The sequence below is a fragment of the Micrasema longulum genome, unplaced genomic scaffold (assembly GCF_059751315.1).
Source record: "Micrasema longulum isolate JH-2025_06_02 unplaced genomic scaffold, ASM5975131v1 h1tg002284l, whole genome shotgun sequence".
In the NCBI taxonomy this organism is placed as follows: domain Eukaryota; kingdom Metazoa; phylum Arthropoda; class Insecta; order Trichoptera; family Brachycentridae; genus Micrasema; species Micrasema longulum.
Genome location: NW_028279440.1, coordinates 180,412 through 190,250, shown reverse-complemented (window position 1 = coordinate 190,250; position 9,839 = coordinate 180,412).

Here is a 9,839-nt window from a genome sequence, read left to right as displayed (position 1 = left end):
CTTACTGAGTTTGCCAACGTCTCGGCAGTATTTTCGTTTGAATTCAGCGTCTTCGGCTGTTACCTCAAACCGAAGTGTTTCCCTACTTCCGGACTATGGCGCGGTTTGCCGATTTTGCTTGAAGAGGAAGCCGAATTGCGATGCTATTGACCCGGGTTCGGCGCTCGACTTGGCCACGGAGATGGAAGGCATCTCCGTCAAAGCAAGTCCGAGTGGTTTGGGAGAACTTTCAAGCAGAGACGTAATTGTAAAAAGTGCCATCTTGGTTAAAAGCCACAGTCAAACGGAATTCCTAGTCTGCGTAGCCGCCGCTATAGAATGTTTGATCGCCCTGTGGCTAAGACATGTTGACCATGTCACATAATGTGCAATTATTCTTTTTTACCTGTAGTTTCTGTTCGCTTAATCTCTTTTAGTGATATTTTTTATATTTGTGTGTTATTTATTAAGTATATTAACAAAATATATTATTGTGTATGTTGTTATTTAGATAACTGTATGAATCTAGATATACATGCTTTTGAAATAATTAATTTAAGCATTAAATGCTATTTATCTGTGCCACAGAGGTTGGGTATCAGTTATGAACATCACAATACATAATATATATTTTCTTGCTATTTGCTTTGTAAGACTTTTGATTAGGGCGTATTTACGAGGGTTGATTATGCTCACTACTGACTTATTTAAAATGAAATGAGAAATAGTTTTTGTACCTTATTGATGTTCCGTTTCTACAGCTTCCTGGCAGAACATTTGTCCGACCCTTCCCAACAATCCATCTACACAGCACATGACCTCATTGTCGTCCAAAATTTTCTTCCCTGCAAATGCTCCTTGAGTTTTGGGAATAACCAGTAGTCACTGGAGTGGGGGTCTGGATGAGGTAAATATAGGGGGTGTTCTACCAATTCAATCCCAGCTTTGGTAAACAGGCCTTATGTGCTGGAGCACGGTCCTGGTGAAACTGCACTGAACAGCATTTTGCCGTGGTCAGCGGTCTGTTATAACTAAACAGTTGTAGATTTCAACTTGTCGCTCGGTACTTTATTACATTAGGCTACATAATGCATACACATTAGAGGTAACTGTTTTTAAAAATAGCAGTTTAGAGCAGCGTAGCCCGTTACAAGTAACAGTTTAATTTATCTTTGTGAATCGGATCCAGCAGTTGCTGGTACTAGATTCTTTGCAACTGGCAACTGTTACTCTTTTTAAATAACCGAAACTTCCATCTCTAATACACATCATTTCAAATGGTCAACTGGAAGCAGGTCAGGGATGGAGCATATCGGTCAACCCTCGTATTTCATCATCTGAATTTGTATACATACATTCCATGTTGACTCCGTAGTTGGAGAATACAGTGCCCACAAATAGTCTCCAGACTTTTTTGTCTGCTGCCAACTCTTTACCATCGTCCTGTGTCAGGTCTGGATCCCATAATTCAGATATTAAAAAAATGACAGCCGTGGACGTCCAGGACTTGAGGTCTTGATGCCTTGATGCCTGATTTTAAAACAATAAAAATATTAACTGAATCATAAATGAAATAAGAAAATATTTAAATATTTTTTCTCCTTACCTCACATGTACAGTTTTAATTATTATATAACATTATCTTGGTAGTGAACAAAACTGAGCGATAACATCATAATTTTTAGAAAAATATGTACATCTTCAGTTTGGTTAAGTAAACCTTTAGGAATTTATTGATTAACAAAAGATTCGGTATTATTCACTTGTGTTTTTCTTTATTTATTACCAAGATGATGTCAAGTCTTTTTTAAGTTAATAACTTCTTCTTATTACTGGCCATTCTATTGCCATATGCAACGAGTTAAATGTATGTCGTTTTATATGGCCAGCTCTTAAAATATTGCATAATGTATGAATTATGATCAAAATCAATAAAAGAATCTTACATGTTAAGTTCTTTGTCAATACTGTGATAGTTAACGAACCACTTTTAACAATAAAATTATCAAGCATAAAAGTTTTTGAAAAATTAATAATAATGTACCTACTACATAAATCATATAATTTTTTCTATATTATTGTGTATATTTTGTCCTTTATTTAACAATAAATAGTATTATAAATATCAGGTGTTTCTCTTTGAATGCATTATATTGGATCAAGTCATTACAGTTCACTGATGTATTATTGATACACACATTTTTCCATTTCTAACTGCATTAAATAATGTGTTGCCCTCAATAATAAATAATAAGAGATCTGTGTGATCTGTGCAGGTGGGATTTGTTCCAACGTATCGGCTACCTTTACAGGAGCCATCTTCAGGGTAAATTGTGCATTAGTAGTTTGTACCATGTCACAGTCGGCGGTTGATACATTCGATGTCATTTATTTAACCATGTTGAGTTTAATTTAAGCCCGTCGTCTCGTTTTAGGTTATTTGTAGGTTTGTGTATTTCAAATGCCTCTTTTATTATTCGCGCACTGTAGTTTCTGGGTTTATGCAGAATTTTTCGTTCAAAGGTTAAAATTTACCTGTTTTGATTAAGTATATATCGGATGCAGGGCGTACAGAACGGAAATGAATTTACTAACACAAAATAACATGTTAACTTGGGCACCCTGAAAAATCCATAGTGTGTGTCCTGTGTTCCGCTATATTATTCTGAAGATGGCTCTTGCAACAGTAGCTAGAACGCTTCGACAAATTCAACCTATACGGAATCACCTAAAAAAGACGATACATTACGTTGGTGAAAATCTACGCACATATTTAAGAAATGAGCAAGATGACTAAGAAAGGGACGAGTAATAATTATTTCATAATGCTAAAGAAAACTGGTAAATAACTTCAATAGATTTTCCGGGGCACATTTAAAATAAATGTTAGCACCATTAAAAAAAAATATTATTGATTTACATTTTCTTGTAAAAAATCTGCCAGGTTTGGTTAGGTATGGACAATTTCTCTGCGTTTGGCTTGGAGAATCCAATTCTTCCAAATGTAAATTTTAACAAATTACTTACGGCGATTTTTTTATCACAAATTCAAATTGCATTCTTACTATTTTTGTTGTAACGATTTTTAATCCAAATGTTTTTACTATCAATAAAAGCATATTAGGTTTTTTTCTCGCCGTTTTAAAGTTTTTTTAAACCAAAATATCATCAAGCCCATTGAAAAAAAAATTAGCAAATCTCTATTTACATGTAATCATTTGCGTGAGATTTAGATATGCATATTTCTGTGTAACTTGTTACCAGAGCTACAAAGTTATTCGTGCACACTGATACAGAACACAGAAATACCCAACCACCTTTTTGATTGAAAAAATATATAATTGGCATTTTTATTGTTTATGATCTCCAACTCGCCCATTGAATTATAATGCATTCAAACAAACATACCTTTTATTTACTTTCCGTACTTATTATTTTATTTATATATTGTATGTAAATATCGTGTACCTACTTCCACAATTTGATGGAAAATTATTGTAAGTTTTGTGAGTGATTAAGCAAAGACACGGGCTGTATCAAAAGCAATTTATATGTATCGGGTCAGTTGCACCACAAATAAGATTTTTAAAATGTTTCAAGTCGTTATTGTGTTTTAAAATTTACATAACACGATCAGCTTTTCTGAAGAAGGTAACCAAAATTTTGTATTATGTTCCAATGTGCGATAATTCTATCTCCCCTTTCTTTGTAGTTAAATTTAAAGAGTAAGTTAGACATCAAGGTTTGTTTAGTTATTTATACTAATCGCACTGAAGACACGTAACTGCAACTCTGTTCCCAGAATGCGGATGAACGCCTGCGCTTCTACTACGTACTTACGTAGTACATATTTGTAGTGGTAAGGTTTTATGTCACCTATTTGATCAATTTAGTTGAAAACGCAACAATATATTATTGAATCATTTTTTGGTGCAACTGGCTCTGGGGTCACAAAAACATAAATTTGAAACTAATTCAATTTACTTCATTCAGTGAAGTTTATCTTCAATTAACTTCAATTGCCTATTTTACTATTTATTTTGAAATCATATTTAAATATGACTATTTTAACATACATGTATCGTCTACGTAAGTTCAACACCGCGTATGTGTCAAAAAAATCTAAATGTTTTTTTGACGTTTTCAAGTAAATAGGATAAGCTGTATTGATAGGTATATTTGAATTACAAAATGCTTGCATTGGGTTGTATTCAGTACCGCGAATGATTTCTCAAAGCAATACCACATATGAGGGCATTGGAAGCAAAGAACCTTAAAAAAAATTATTTTGTTTGGTTATGATGTCATTCTGTAGTTTATCAACTTTATTTTTATAAAAATCATGAGTTGAGTTGCAAATTTAGTTGAAAATCATACTTCTGATGGTTTGAAAATAGTGTTTGGAAGCAAACAGCAATATCCGTCAGCCATTTCATTCGACCAATGACAGTCTTGAGATTTAAATTTTCAAAATGGCCGTGCCATACAAATATTGAGAAAGTTTTTTGAATTTGTGTTTCTATTAAAGCTAATTTATTAACATCTTAAAGTTTAAGTTCAGTGAAAATAATGTTTCTAACATAAAGCCTCTCTTATTATTAGTGTAGCAGTTTTTGTTATTTTTCTCGAAAACACCAAAACGGGAGTTTGCCATGACAAATGGTTCACCCACAGTATTGAATTTACATAGACGATATTTTATATTTATTGAATGTTATTTTATATTGTTATTACAAATATAATTTGTATGTGTAACATGCATATGGACTCCTCCTACGTTATAAATATTTTTTCTGCATTACAATTTACTAGAATTAAATTTCTCCAACACATAATACACTATTCTCGCTCGGGCCAAAGTTTCACTGCATTTTTTGTACAAACTTAGAGCCAAAGCTCGTGCAAAACAAAATACACAAAGTGATAATAAATTATTGACCCACGCATGAGTTGACAAAATAAAAGTATTGTCTGCTAGAGACAATCCCGCTAGATCTTTTGACTCTAATATTGAATAAAATGTACATGTATTGTTGCTATGAACCCAGTTTATTTGTATTACTTATTTTCACTATCAATTATTTATTTTTATTCTACAGTTCACAGCACTTCTTAGAAATCAACTTTGATGTTAATATTAGACGTAGGACGAGTCAATATATATTTAAACTTTGTTCAATTCCCCTATATTAAAACATAACATTCCCTTAATATTGGACCACTTTACGACCCATTCTAAAATAATCTTTAAAAATACATTATTATTATATATATATATATATATTATATATTACATATATATTACATTTTCGATACATGTTGAAATTTAAAAAAAATAAAATAATTATTGATTATTTATGTAAATTAGTAATTTAAATCTTTGACAACTAAGCAAAACTTTTACAAAACTCCATACAACGTACAATAAAGGTGTTGCTCTTTAATTTTGCAAAAAAAAAAACATGCAAGTTTAAATTTTAAGTTTGGAAAGGCCTGTCCCCAATTTGGTAACACGCTTTGACGGCAAATGCGCTTTGTTTACGCAACCAAGCATCTATGATAACTAACTTCTCGCTCTATAGAATCATAACGTTGATGGTCCAAGCTGCCTCCCCTCTACTTTTTCCGCGGTGATGTTCCCAAATCATCCCGTTTCATTAGCTCATTCCGTATAAAACCTATTAATGCCTAGAGCTTCCATATTCTCATTTCTAAAAACAGGAATACAAAAAATATGTACGCTATATAATTGAAGCATTTTTTAAAAATAGACAAAAATACATTTAGTGTTGAATCTAGTTTTTGTCTTTGTTTTCGAGTATTTTACTTCTCATAATTTAACACCCAATAAAAAATACAATAACTGTCGTTAATTAAAAAGTAAGAATATCAAATATAGCTAGTGAAATTAGAGGATAGAGTTAGAGAAATTAGAGAAACAGTAAATGAGACTTCTGCAACAATACTGTATATCGATTTTGTACGGATCTAAGTTTTTAATGCCATTGTAGAATTTCGTTAGTTATTGTTAGGGGAGCTTCTACACCAGTTGGAGATGACAGTATTTAATACATGGTGAATAAACAGGACAGCAAGAACTGAATTCAACTGGATGATGTGACTAGGTGAACACTGAACTGTGTTACCACGCCCTGTGATCTCTATAGGTTCTTTTGTTCTGAACATCTATATCGACCCTGTATCTTCGAGTTTTGATAGTCGGAGATAGCTATCTACGCTTTGGAAACGATAAAAATAATGTTCAAGCGAGCACTTTTTGCCTTTATTGCGATTTATTAACATTTGAAAATGGCTACTTTTTGTCACAGAAGTAAGTTTGTATTTAAAATACCAAATAGAAAAACGTCATTTTTTATTTGACATTAAACGCAGAGTAAAATTTGACAGTTAAGACAGCACAATCTAGTGGTTAAGATTTGAAAATTCAAGATAGTTACAGGGCATGTCAAGCTAAGATCGCCAGAACATCAACACCGACAAAAAGTTTATTTTACGGTAGAATGTTTTGTCATCTTAATCATGAAGGTATACTTGCGAACCAGATTTTGTTTAGAATAGATTTTTTTTAAAAATTGATGTGTCAGATCATTTGACATTTGAGATGACAATGTGCGCACGTGCTGTAAGGTGCAATGGCAACACATATATTATATTTCTGCTGTAAAAAATAAATATTATCATTTTTTTTTTCATCGATAGCCAATTTTCCCGAAATCATGTATTGCCATGTCGGTAGAGCCGGCTTTGAATACTTTGGTAGATAGATAGTAGAAAAGTTAAGTTTGCCGTCTCGATATGTACCGTGTGATAGTGTTTGTTATCGCCCCCCAGGAATCAAACATGGTTGGCAAACACGTCAACCACGTGGATCTATCTCCCATCGATTAGTTTTTGCCTGCGTGGAAAACACTACCAGTATATCTGTATTTTTCATTTACCCAGTCATGGAGAGATTGTCTTAAAACTTTTCAAGGCTTCTTTTTTGTTTAAGAAAATAAAATAAAAATTGTCAAAATTGATGTACCGTGTTATTGCAGGGGATTTCTCGTATAATATGTTGAATTGTAATATTTTATGTATAATAACCATTTGAAAATTGTTGACTGTAAAATAGACTTAAGAAATTTTGTAGAATTTCTACTGTTTCATATCCTTGTTCTAATGTAAACATTTAAAATCAATGTCTCTTCTATAATTTGAATTTATAAATCGACTCTGTTCAGAACAACGGCTTAAAACCATAATTGCGTTGATCTTTTCATATTCTAGCAAGTAGTATTTAAACTGCAAGCATCTATTGGTGCAATCCTTTTGCTAGAATGTGTTTAAGACCCACATAATTGGTTAAAAACGGTCAAGAAATAATTCTCGCCATTTATTTTTTTAAAATTTTGACACTCCTGAAATATTAAAAGTAAGTTTGTTAGTGCCAACTTTGTTCTGTTTATTTCCAGTGGCAGGAGCCTAAAATCTTAACACTTCGTTCTTCCAATAAGGTCACGTTACATGATAGGAATACTTTGAGAATCCTACATGACCTACCTCGGATTTCAAGCCGCGACATGCAGTCCAGGGCGCACCCTGGACGAGTTAGAACAAGTAACATTTGCTTTACGGCGGTGTTAAAAGCATTGGGCAGTATTCTAGTGGGTTCGAACCAGAAAATTTGCTATATGGGGCTCGATTATCGAAGGGTTCATTGGGCATTAAAAGGGCAAGTTTGAACTGGAGACAATTGTTGTACCGAGTTTATTTTTCAGACAGTTCATAGGGAACTGGACAGGTTCAAACAAGTAACAGTTGCTTTACAACGATGGATTTTAAAAGGTACATTAAGTACTGCGAACTGGTTTGAACAAGAAACAGCTGCTTTATGGTGCTCGACTATCCATTCACCATAACACTAGTCCCTTACAAAACCCTAATTAAGGACCGTATTTTTAAAACTCAACAGTCATTTGAAACGTGATTTTTCAAGAAAGGGGTTTTTGTGATTCACATAAAATCAGTTGAAATAATTAGACCTTACAACTAAGCCTGAAGGTAATTTAATTTATAATTTATGTATTTCATTTATAAATACACAATAAAATATTGTGTTTTAAATACACAATAAAATATTGTGTTTTAAATAAACAATAAGACTTTGATATTTTTAATCCGGTTTTTAGCATGTTTTGGTGGGTTTTTTTCAAGTAATCGATGCGTCTCAATACTGGCATTAAATTTAAAAAAAAACCCAGATCGTCATGTGAGGTGAGTATCGTATTTTGAAAATACAATCCTCATTTTTTTTATTTGTTAACATATATATCGTATTATCAGCGCTATGATTTTTTAAAGTTTTGTATTTCTGAAATTACTCCACATGTGACATCTGAGGTTCTCTTCCGCTTATTCTCGGTCATTTCTGCCAATTGTTCCATTGACGGTCACTAAACTGGATATCTTTCATAGCTGTCTTATCATCGGTTGATTCATATGAACTAGTGACGTCGTTCAAAGTAGTTTGTTTTTATTCAAATATTGAAGAAACCTTGCCGTACAATTTAATGCTCTAATTTTTACCCTGCGCATGAAAACATTTTTGTATCCAATTTTCCGTAGGGCTGAAGTTCCTCATTGTCCTAATATGAACATTAGATACAATCTTGTGCAAAGACCCTGATTGTCCTAACAACCTCTTCAGACCTTAGAGCAGGTGAACCGGGCTCTAGAGCGCAGTCAGCGCGTGGTCCTCTTGAATTAGTCTACTATTTAGTTTGTGAGTTTTCACCTCCCTTCGATGGGACAACAATAACACACAGACAAGAGTTCAGTTTAGACTGTGTTATTAGTGTGAGTGAGTGTTACTCGTTGCCTTCTCCGGTGGATTTTTCTGTTGGGGTTACCTACATTGCCCAGGGTTCGCGACGTGGAGGCAGACAAGTTGGACTAGCCAGTAGTGTAGCGGGTGGAATGCAACTGGGCGTTCGCAGCATTTAAAAGAATCACACCCTCCAGCAAGATGTGACTCATGCGACCCTACTGACAGTTTGCACCCCCCTTAAACAGCCGGTACTTGACAACATTCTTAAATGTCTTTGTTGATAAGGCCTGAATTTCAAAAGGTAATTTATTTTAAAATAGTACGCAATTTGAGGCAAACAAATTACTTATTTTTTGCAGTCTAGTAGTGGGCACAGCTAGCTTATCTTTATTTCTCGTGTTGAACCTATAGAAATCTCTTTTACTTTTAAAATCATTAATATTTTTGTCTGTAGATCAAGTTTTCATAAATATATTGGCATGTGACTCAATATATTGATTTCTTTGAACTCTTTAAGTGATTTTCTGGGATTCATATTATAAATTGCTCAAACAGCTCTCTTCTGCAGCACAAAAACAGAACCAATGTCTGCAGCATTTCCCCACAGCAGTATACCATGAGACAATGCTGTGGAAGTAACTGAGATAGACCAACCTAGCTGTTTTCACATCAGTAAGATGTCGAATCTTTTTAACAGCGTAGGCTGCAGAACTAAGTCTGTTCGAACAAAAATGCTGATTTTGAAGTTACTAGTTGTACTAATTACCCTGGCCTCATGGTGTAATGGTCAGCGCATTTGCCTACCATGCAAGAGGTCTCGGGTTCAATTCCGACATGGATGCCATGAAATATTAATTTGAAAAGGTGTTTTTACACTAGAATATTTCATAGTCCCCTGACTGGCTCCTGAAATGTAAGATTGGTCATCTTACCTTCATGTAACAAAAATGATCAAAATACGCTGCGATTTGTGTACCAATGCAGTGCCCGGTGCACCATTAGGTGCGGAAAGGGAATGCTGAGTAATTAC